The 12,261-nt window shown below is 36.4% G+C and overlaps 1 protein-coding gene across 1 annotated transcript in view; it reads right to left on the bottom strand.

Moving 5' to 3' along the window:
• PRR16 (proline rich 16) overlaps nt 1-12,261 on the bottom strand; it is a 332,600-nt gene that overhangs the window by 140,903 nt on the left and 179,436 nt on the right. The window lies entirely within an intron of this gene.

The following is a 12,261-nucleotide window of genomic DNA, read 5'->3' as shown; positions in this document are numbered from 1 at the left end:
TGCCACAGTGCTTGTCAAAGCCAGTTCTGTTTAATCTCCTTTGTCAGTGTGTCCTTTGCCATTCCCTATCTCTCCTCCCTGAGAGAGACTTCACCCTGATTCATAAGGGAAAGGGGATGGCTATTCTCTTAGCTACTTCCTGCTGAAAAGGGACGCTGTGGGTTTCAGGGTGAGATTAGCACTTCTAAGCTTGATCCCAGTTTGTCTCTTATGAACATTATGGTTTTGGGCTGTACACCTTAAGTTGATTTTTGTGTATTGTGTGAGATGTGGATCCTGTTTCAGCTTTCTGCAGGTGGAAGTCAAGTTTTGCCAGCACCATTTATTGAAGAGGTTATCATTTCCCCATTTGATAGCTTTGATTTCCTTATCAAATATCAGCTGACTATAGATAGCTGGGTCTATTTCTGGGTTCTCAATTCTGTTCCATTGGTCTATGTGTTTGCCACTGTATCAGTACCATGCGGTTTTGGTTACATGGGACTTTCTAAAGATTAAATCCATGTATGCATAAAAAACACCCTGTTTTCCAACAGGGTGAAAAGAAAACCTACAGACTGGGAACAAAAGTTTGGTAATACCATTTCAGACAAGAATTGTATAACAAAAGTTTACAGAATACTCCTGTGCCTCCACAAGAAAAATAATGATAACTCAATTACAAAATAGGTAAAAGACATGGAAAGAATGTTCACAGAGTAAGATATTTGAATGACAGACACTTGAAGAGAGATGCAAATTAAAACCACAATAAGGTATCATCTCACTCTAGCAACAGTGGCAATGTTTAACAGGGTAGCAAGTAATAAATGTTGGAGAGGATGGGGCAAAAAAGAACACTTATATATTGTTGGTGGGATTTTAAAATGGTACAATCATTTTGGAAGGCAGTTTGGCTTTTTCTCAAAAAACTGAACATAGAAATTTCTTATGACCCACTACTTGGAATATGTTGTTGCTGTTAAGTGCCGCTGAGTGGTAGACAACTCACAGTAACCCTATGAATGAAAGGTCTGAACACCTGTATAACTATCATCATTTCTCCAAGTTCATAAGGTTTCCAGAGGCAAGTTATTTCATAAGTGGATGTCACTCCTGCTTCCAAGCTTGTTTTAATAGGGGAAACCCACCAAACACTGTCCACCATGGGTAACCAATATCACATTTATGCCCTGACAAACTGAGAACTGATGCACAAACTGAGATTTGTACACCAATGTTTATAAAGCATTATTCACCATCACAAGATCATGGAAACAGCCGAAATGTCCAACCACAAACGAATGCATTCACACAATGGAATACTACACAGCATGTAGGGGCAATGATTTTGTAAATTATTACCTAACTTGGGAGGACTGGAGAGCATTATATTGAGTGAACTAACTCAGTTCTACAAGGAAAAAATATGGTATGAAACCATTATTGTAGAATAAGTATAAGGATCCAAGAGGGGTAGGAGAGGTTGGAAGCAGAGCGATGAGGTTGTGCTGGGGTGGCTGGGGATTAATCATGGGGTTGTACAATCCGATGGGTGGGGGGTGAGGGAAATTGAAAGAATTTGTTCTTGAAGACAATGTATTTGAATTTTGAAAATAAACTAGTAGAAAATAAAAAATAGAAATGCCGGGGGGGGGGGAACCAGGAGGGCTCAAGTGTGTAAGAAATTTTGAGAATAGCGCAGGGTAGGGTAAGGTTTGGATTCACAATGAGTCTTACTATACTCGACTTCACCTAACAAAAGGAACAACACAATCTTCATCCCATAAATGACAGCTACTATTTTGTACCCTTCCTTACTGCTCCTCCTTTTTTCCTTTATTTTTCTTCAGAGAAATTCCATGTGAACAGAGGCAGAACATCAAACATTATATAACAAAGCAAACATTTATACATTGTTGAAAGTTGCCTGTGTAAAAAGATGTGGCGAAAATCCAGGAAACATCATGAAATGATACTTCTAGAAATTAAAAGGATATCAATATTTATTAATTAGGAAAAACACCTTATTTATTTACGTGAACAATTTGTGTCTGATTTTCTGTTTTTTTTTAATTATTATTATTTCCTAATTCTGAAGTAAAGTATGAATTGAACTACTGTCAGAGGAACTGAGCAATAAGGGTCAAGGTTACGCCCCACACCTCAATAAAACAGTCTCTCTATAGCTGATACATTTTTTAAAGTTAGACTCTGATAACTGAGGTTTCATTTTGCTACTGGCTTGTCAGTATGAACATTAAAGGCTTTAGACAAAAATTTTAAATGCAAATGCAAAAACCTTTGAGTCTTGCTATTTTTCTAAACTTTAAGAGCATATCCTTGAAACACATACTGCATTTGTCTATATACCAGTGACCATATACAGTTGTTTGTGAATTCCATTACAGTGTACTAAAAGAAAACAAAAAAAAATCCCAACATGCTGTTATTCAATAATATGAACCATTTCTTAGAAATCACTCATTTTAAAAACATGGAAGTAAAGAAAAATCTAATCTTTTATAAATAATTCTATACTCAGGTTCAAATGTTAGTCAGAAAGACAACCACTTTTCCTGATACATAGCTATTTTTCATCGTAAAGAAATAACATCAGCATACAAAAACTATAATTTATATATGAACATTAACATAACTATTCTTTTACACCTTTTACCATTAACTGCACTCTGGTTAAGAGGTGATGCATTGTTCCAATGAAAATTTTTGTATTAATTCTTTGTACAACAAGCCAACCACGTGTAAAAAGAAATTACAAATAGTAGATGAGCACCTGCTTTGGTAACAATAATAGGAGATATATACATATGCCTTGAAAACAGTAATGTTATGTTGTTGTTATGTGCCGTCGAGTCGTTTGCGACTCACAGCAACCCTGTGCACAACAGCCTAAACCCTGCTCTATCCTGTGCCAACTGCACTGCCTCTGACACATCCATCCCCATTACCCCAGTCACCGAATCAATCCATCTCATAGAGGGTCTTCTCCTCCTGCGCTGTCCCTCCACCCTCCCAAGCATGATGTCCCACTTCAAGGACCCGTCCCTCCTGGCAACGTGTCCAATGTATGTCAGACGAAGCCCCAGAATCCTTGCCTCCAAGGAGTAGCTTGGTTTAATCCTCTCCAAGATGAATCTGCTTGTTTTCCTGGCAGTCCATGGTACATTCAGTACCCTTCTCCAGCACCACAGCTCAAAAGCATCCACTCTCCTTCTGTCCTCCCTAGTCATTGTCCAACTCTCTGATGCATAACAAGCGATTGCAAAGACCATGGCCTGTATCAGGCACACCTTAGTCTCCAGAGAGACACTGTTGCTCCTGAGTACCTTTGAGAGGCCCCTAACAGCAGACTTTCCCATCGCGATACGCTTTTTGATTTCCTGACTGCTGGTGCCAAGAGTGTTGACCGTGGAGCCGAGCAAACGGAAGCTGTGAACAATCTCAATCTCTTCGTCATCCATCCTGACGCTGCCAATTGGTCCAGTGGCGAGAATCTTTGTCTTCTTGACATTGAGCCTTAGTCCATACTGAAGGCTGCAGTCCTTGACCCTTCGCAGGAAGTGCATGAGGTCCTCCTCAGTTTCAGCAAGCAGAGTTGTGTCATCTGCATAACGCAGATTGTTAATAGATCTTCCACCAATCCTGATGCCACAATTCTCCTCATAGAGCCCAGCTTCTCAGATAATCTGCTCTGCCTACATGTTGAAAAGGTATGGAGACAGGATGCATCCCTGGCGTACACCCTTCCCAATTTTGAACCATGCAGTGTTACCTTGCTCTGTTCTGACTACTGCCTCTTGGTCCAAGTACAGGTTTCGCATTAGCACAATTAAATGTTCTGGGATTCCCATTCTTCTCAGAGTCAGCCACAGTTTGTTATGATCCACACAGTCAAATGCCTTTGCATAATCAATGAAACACAGATAGACATTCTTCTGGTATTCTCTGCTTTGAGCCAAGATCCATCTAACATCAGCAACAATATCCCGAGAAAATATATCTTCCTCCAATATACTGGATAAAAACAAGGAAATAATGAGCTAATTTGCTAATAAGTAAAATACTGTAACATTATTTCTGTTACTTTGGGACTTATGGTACATTTCTAGGGCCTCACATACAAAGAGGGGGGAAGTCTATTATAAAGATCTTAATTTCACCTCATCAGTTAAACATATATATATATAGATGGGCAGCATATAACTGAAATAAAGAATAGACTATAACTTTATTTAATTGAAGTATTGTACAAATTCAAGTCACGTATTCATTGCTGGAGAAGAGTCATAGACAGCCAAGGAAACAAATAGATCTGTTTTGGAGAGGGTGAAACCAAGTTTCTCCTTCTAGGCTAGGATTTTGAAGCTCTTTCTCACATATTTTGGGCACGTGGCCAGGAAGGAACAGTCCTTCAAAAAGGACATCATGCTCAGAAGGGTGGAAGGATGGCACAGGCAAAGAGGAGCCCAGACGAGATGAATTGATACAATACCTGGGGCAATGGAGGTAGGTGTGTTGGAATAAGTGAGACTAGCTAAGGACGGTGCAGGCGTCAGAGCTGTCGTACATAGGTTCTCTATGAGTTGCAGGCACATAAAAACATGTACTTTTAAAAAATAAGTTTTATAAGTACAAGTGCTCCATTTCCACATATTATAAAACTAGTAATAAAAAGTAATTGATACTCACTATGTTAAATATAAAAATAATAACTAGATAAAATAACATAATTACAAATAAAGGAAAATAATCCCCTTTAGTAAAAAGTGTGGAATACGTTAAAGGACTACAAAAATTTGACAATATATTTTGTAAAGTTAATCCAGATAGACGGAAACAATTATAGGATTCTCTAAATTCCTCAAAATAAAGTTAAAAAAAGGCATTTTAAAGTTGGGTTTTTGTAAATCATTATTTATTTTTAAAATAGTAATATTATTAGAATCTACTAGATTAAAACTTAAGAATAAAATAATAAGGTGATGTGGTGTCAGTAAATTACTTTTAAAATCACCTTTTTAAAAAATCCATTGGGTTAACCTAAATTGAGGAAATGGTTTTCAACTAACTTAACTATGGATACACGTATTTGCAAATCAACAACGGCTGTAGGATTACTATAAGAGAGTTATTTCCATACTGTGAGGGTGTGTGGAGACACCAACAAGGGAGCTCAGCAGCAAGACTTGTTGCTTAAGCAAAACCTGTGGACTAACCACCCAGCTGCATCCAGCCTGGTTCATTGCTCACCAGTTTATATCTACACTCATGTAAGTCATTCTCCTGAAAGTTCTAAGTCTCTGGAGGATCTTCCAGTAAACCTTTGAACCCAAGGGACACAGAAGAGCTGGGGAACTGAACCAAGGAGGAGATGTTAATAATAGAAATCATGGACTTATACAGCAGGTTAAGCATTTGAGACTACATTGACTTGAACTTCTTATAATTACTCTGCATCTAATCTCAGCAGAACGAATAATAAAAAACATGTAAGGAAGAAATTATAACTCAGTTTTACATCATCAGTGAGAGAGATCGATAAATAAAAGTGGACTCTTCCTTACTAGTAGAAAAAATTTTTCAAATAATGGGAAAAAAATTTTGAAGATGTTGAACGTTTCCTCTTAAGATAATCAATTCAGGCAATATCATATCTACACAAGTTTTCATTTTCATTTTTCCAGGTTTCACAAGCTTTATTGTAAAGCAAAATGCAATCATAAATTGCACTCATCAGTCTCAAGTTTGTACACATAGTGCACATAGCATTTTGAATTTTCACAAAATGAATACACTCACTGATCCAGAAAATAATGCAAGAAGCAGACAATAACAATAATTAAAAAGTTCTTTTCCGTTGCTCAGTTACTACTTCTCAAGAAAGATAGCCATGACTATAACTTCTAATTCCACAATGAATTTTATGGTTTTCTTTTATATAAAACTGCTTTTTTATTTTACATAAATATCTGTTTGTATTTGGCTTATTTTATTCAAACTAGTGGGCAAGACACTATAAGTTCAAAAATTAACTCATATTGTTGTATATGATTTATTTGCATTTCCATCTAGGTCATCTTCAATCTACACATCTATTTTTGTTTCATTTTGTTTTTTAGCATCATATTGTTAGTAATATCTATTAAATATCGATGTTGTTGTTGTTGTTAGATGTCACTCAGTCTATCATGGCTCACAGTGAATTTATGCAAAATAACTATTAATCCTGTTCTATCCTGGGTCAATCTCACTGTCTCTGACACACGTACCCCCAACGTCCCAGTTACCATATCAATCCATCTTGTCTAGAGTCTTCCTCTCCTTTGCTGTCCCTCCACCATTCCAAGAATGATGTACTCGCCATGGACGGGTCCCTCCACGTCAAAGTATTTAAGACAGAGACTCAAAATCCTTGCTTCAAAATATTAGTTTGTCTTTATCTCTCTAAGAAACAGATCTGTTATTTCTCTTGGCAGTCCATGGTATTTTCCATGCCCTTTTCCCGCACCACAACTCAAAGGTATAAATTCTTCTTTTGTCCTCTTTGATCATTGTTCAGATCTCTTATGCATAATAGGCAATTGTGAAGATAATGGTCTGGATCAGGTGCACCTTAGTCTCTACAGACATCATTGCTCTTTAACACTCTGGAGAGGACCCTGAAAGCAGATTTTCTTAACACAATTTGTTTTTTTATTTCCTGACTGCTGGTCCCAAGAGTATTGATTGTGGAACCAAGCAAACTGAAATTGTTAACCATCTCAATCTCTTCTCCATCTATCATGGTTCCACCAACTGGCCAAGTGATGAGAAACTTCATTTTCTTAATGTTGAGCTTCAATCCATATTGCAGTCTACTCTCTGCGGCCAATGCTTCAGGCTCTCCTCAATTTCAGCAAGCAAGGTTGTGTCATTTGCATAACGCAGGCTGCTGATGAGTCTTCCTCCAGTCCTGATGCCACATTCCTGCTCATAAAGTCCAACCTTCTGAGTGAAATGTTCAGCATACAAATTAAAAAGATATGGAGACAGGACTCATCTCGGATGCACTGTGGTTGTTATTGTTGATTGCTGTCAAGTTGAACATGATGCATAGCAACACTTTGAACCAAAGGGCTGAGTCTTTACAATAATTACTGTTGTTTGTCTAATTTCATAGTGTTTTCAGAGGCATGCTGTTTACAAAGAGGATCTCACTCCTGCTTCCCACCAAACACTGTCCACTATGGGTGGCCATTATGGCATTTGACACACCAATGGCACAGGATTCAGCATCACAGCAAACATAGGTTACCTCAGTACAGAAGACTGACAGGCCAGTGCTGTATTACTTAGAAGAATGTTCCTCTAAAGTATAATAACACCAATCAACAAGAGCCTTAAATAGAAAAAACAACCAAACGTTCCACAGCAATCCTCAACCAACAAGAAGATAGCCCACCTTTCAGAGTTCAAAAGCCTCCCCCTGAAACACTACTTTCATACTTTCCTGATTTTGAACCATGCTGTGTTCCCTTGCAATGAGTCCTATTTCATGGTGAAAGTATAGGTTTCACATGAACATAATCAGATGATTGCTAATTTCCTCAATGTTAGCCACAACTTTTTGTGACCCACATAGTCAAATGCCTATGCATAGTCAATGAAACACAGATAGACATTCTTCTGGTACTCTCTGCTTTCAGCCAAGATCCATCTGACAGTTGTGATGATATCCCTACTGCTATGGCCTCTTCTAAACCTATGTATTAAATATAAAATTAAAATATAAATGTAAGTTTGTGTAATATGCCCAACACAGAATCACAAAGAACAGCTTTATGAACATACTTTTAATAAAGATAAATAATAATTAAAACCATAAAATGAGTAATGACATAAGTCAGAAGAAACTTACAATAGAGTTCCAATCATCAAAGTAGAATCCTATCATAAATGGATGAATACCTTTAATATTCCTTGATATATCTGTAACACAATTGGCCCATTCTATTAACATTTTGTTGTGGTTTTAATGAGTGTACCGAAAGGTTAGGTTTTAATTGCGTCATTGATATGCACTTTCCTCCCTTCCCTTCCTCTCCCTTTCCTCTAGTTGACCCTATAGTTCACTTCTTATTCCAGATAAGAGAAGACAGATGATGAACACTGTTCTGGCATAGATGGGGGTGGTGGTGGAAAGGATTGTCGGAAAGGAAGTTATAATTAGGCATCATACATATGACCATTCTGTGACTTCAATATTTATATTTTTAAAGTCCATGATAAATGCTATTTTCCATGCCTCTTCATAACTGTAAAAACACCCTCCTTTGTTATATTCTCAGAAGAGAAAAATTAGGCTTTCATATATGCATCAGATTTCAGATTGTGGTTGTTATATGATGGTGAGTCAACTACAACTCATAGCAACCTGATGACCAATGGCATTGAACCTTGCTCTATCTTAAGACAACTTCACTTCTCTTACACACTTGACACCATTGCCATAGTCAATCACTCTTTCAATCCATCTCATCCATGGTTTTCTTCTCTTGCACTGACCTTCTAAGCATTATGTCCTTCTCCAAAGACTAGTCTCTCTAGGCAACATATCCACGGTATGTGAGATACAGTTACAAAATCCTTGCCTGAAAGCAGTAACTTGGTTTCACCTTTTCCAGGACAAACTTGTTTGTTCAACATAAGAACAAGCTCAATAGCACACAGCAATAATAGCCAGGTCAGAACTCATATATTCTCTTTGGTAGTTCAATGATCTGAAGACTCACAGCCTGTGGTCCTTCTAAAGTTTCTATAAATTAGTCTACAGCCCTTGTCCTTCTGCTTCAAGACTTAAGCTTTTCATTTCCATCCTACTTCAATACCATTGTAACAAGGAAACCAACAGTTTTATCTTAAAAGTCTTCAGAGGCCAGTAGGGAAATAAAAATGAAACAATAGATGAATGGTGTGAATAATAGCCAGATGGGAAGTATCATTCCGAAGGCTTTCTGATTCAATTTCCCCTTCATTTTTAAATTTAGTATTTATTTCTTTTGTTGTTTTTCAAAGTTGTAAAAAATATTTCCAAACATGTATTTTAATTCAAAGTGATGACAAATTTTGGACATTTAGTTGAAAATAATGCCATTCTGGTTTAATAGACTTTGAGACATAAAAACATATTAAATGGTCAAAAACAATGCTAATAATTATTTAAGCTGAAAATTCAAGATTCATAGTTTTAGCTTTAGAAAGTGCCCTTAAATGGATATAAATGTCTAGAAAGCTTCATTTGCCTGGAATGTGTGTTCATAGATGAAAAAAAACAGAAGAGGAATGATTTTATTATTTTAGCAGATAAGGGATCCATAGAATGTGTATATGGATGTTGTCTATACAATCAATGACTGCAGCCTTGAATATGGATTAAATCTCAACCTCGAGAAAACAAAAATGCTCACCATGGGGCCAAGAGACAACACCATTATAGATGAAGAAAGGACTTAAGTTATCAGCAATATCATTTTACTAGGATCTTCAATCAACCCCCAAGGTAGCACCAGTCAGAAATCAAAAGATAGGCTACCCTGAGAAAATCTGCTGTAAAGGATTTCTCTAAAGTTCTAAAAAAAAAAAAAAACAAGCATGTAAGTTTAAGGTTTAAGATGTGCCAGATTTAAGCTATGACATTTTCAACTGCTTCTGGTACACCTGAAAGTTGGATTATGAATAAAGGTGACAGAAGAATAATTAATGACTTTGAAATATGGTGTTGGAGAAGAGTACTGAATATCTCATGGAGTACCAAAAATAAGCAAGTTTTTCTTGGAGTAAGTGAAACTAGGCGGTTCCATAGAGGCAAGGATGGAAAAATTTCATCTCAAATACTTTTTGGGTTTATGTCAGGAGAGATGACGACATGAAAAAGCATCAACCTCAGAAGGGTGGAAGGTCAGAGAAAAGAAAAAAAAAGGAAGATTCTCAATAAGTTAGACTTAACACGATAACTGTCACAGTGATTTAGATTATATTATGGAGATGGTGGTGCACTTGCTAGGAGTCAAAGTCAACTTGAAGGCACCTGGTGATAATAACAACAGCTCACTTCATTCTGCTCACATTTCTTTTTCTTTCTTTTTATCCTTGCAATCAAATGAAAGACATTTTTCTTCCTTGGTCCTTGTACTTCAAGTCCTGTTCTTTCTTGGTTGCTCTGCAAAGCCCTTGTCATTTACATAATTGTTACTGTTGTTGTTAAGTGCCATCAAGTCAAGTCCTAGACAACTCATAGAAACCCTAAGAATGGAAGACCTGAACACTTGCATAACTTTCATCCTTTCTCCAAGTTCACAGGGTTTGTGGAGGCATGCTATTTCGGAAGTGGATGCCATTCCTGCTCCCAAGCTTGTCTTAATCGTGGAGCTACACCAAACACTGTCCACCCAGGGTAGCCACTATCTCATCTAATATATCAATGTCACATTGTTCAGCATCACAGCAACCACAAGTTACCTCTGTACAGCAAACAGACAGACCAGTGCTATACCACGTAGGAGAATGTCTTACCAAAAACAATTAAAACCAGTTCTGATGGCCACAGATTAAAATTATTCACCTTTGGCTTGGTAGAATCACTTTCTGTACACTAGGCCAACTGAGCTCTCTCTATAATGTTGTTGTTGTTGTTACTAACATTTAAAGCTCCTTTGGGTTCAATAATGAAATTTCTCCTCTTCTTCACCTACCTTCCTCCCTAAATAAAGTATCCAGTCTCATTAAATTAAGTACTATCTGTATGCACAATAATATAGAAGTGCAATGGGCCATAGAACAGAAAAAAATAATTGCCAACACTATAGGACATGTAAGGAAGTCACATTTTTACCAATTTAAGATTAATATATGAAAGGACAAAATAAAACCAAAGAACAACATATTGCTAGAAGGTAAAAGTATTTTTGTGATTGAATTCAAAGAGAATTCTTTCTAGAAAATATATAAGAAGCTATTCCAACAAAATATTAACACTTACTGCTTCTCCAGAAGGGAAGTGGCAAACAAATCAGAGATATTTATTGTAAAGAACATGACCTTCTGAGATTTTAAATTATTAGAGCAAACTCTAAGAAATTAATTAATTTTAAAGCTGTAATGTTTACTTAAATTTCTGGCTTATTATCTTCCATAGATTCATATTCTGAAATCAATGATCAAAAGCATTTCCACCAGCCAATAGCACATCACAGCAAAATACATTGTTGTAACTACTAATAGAACCAACTATTCCTTGACTTTAGGCAAAACTGTGAAGAAAATACATAAAGCACATACAGACAAAAGTATATAATGGTCAAGCTATTATTTTGAAATAACTACTGGAATAGACATTAGTTATACATCCTGGTCAACCATGCCATGGTTATGCATTTAAACACAGATTATATTATGATTCCTAATGGCTCAATGATTGATTATCACTAGAATAACAACCAAAAGGTCTGTGGTTCAAATCCTGTCACTGTTCAAGGGACCAAGAGGTGGCAATCTACTTCTATAATGATTGAAACCTTAGAAATCTATTAGCACTTTTCTATGCTACAAGGTCCCAATGAGTGGGAAAGTACTTAATGGTAAAGGTTTATTTAGTATTCTAAGATCAACGTATGACTAGGCTAAATCACCTCTGTCAAAATGCACGGAGTGAAAAAGACTCAGAAGAAAGTGAAATGTCACAATACTGTGAAAGAAATCTACGGGTAAAGCAATAGTAAAATTAATTGTATTCCAATACTCAAAACAATAAAATAGAAGGATCTTTCAGATGCATTGGGTTTTGAATATATAACTACTAAGGTTTTAATACACTTTAGAATGAGCAAAGTAATTTTATGGGAAGCACCAAATATTTTTGCATTTCACAAACCCTTAAGTGGCAGGTATTATTTTATTACCATTTCATGTGTAAAGCTAGAGAATTGTAAGAGAGCTCATAGTAAGTAGTAGATATTGGAATTGGGTTTTATTTGAAAAACTCTTGGTATTTCCAGGCCACATTATGATCATCAGTTACATATCTAATGAAACAGAGCCAAAATAATTCTTTTTAAAATCACAGTATTAAAATGGTGTTTCCATTTCAGGTAAAGTGAATCTAATTCATTAATCTGAAAGTGCTAGTTTCCACATACATACAACTGAATAATATAATTTAATCTCACTGTAAATTACATCAAAGTACCACTTCAATTTCCAACATTATATTATGATATATAA

This window comes from Elephantulus edwardii, unplaced genomic scaffold (genome assembly GCF_000299155.1).
Source record: "Elephantulus edwardii isolate Elephantulus edwardi_28Jun2011 unplaced genomic scaffold, EleEdw1.0 scaffold00046, whole genome shotgun sequence".
Classification (NCBI taxonomy): Eukaryota; Metazoa; Chordata; class Mammalia; order Macroscelidea; family Macroscelididae; genus Elephantulus; species Elephantulus edwardii.
This window is presented reverse-complemented; position numbering and strand designations above follow the sequence as displayed.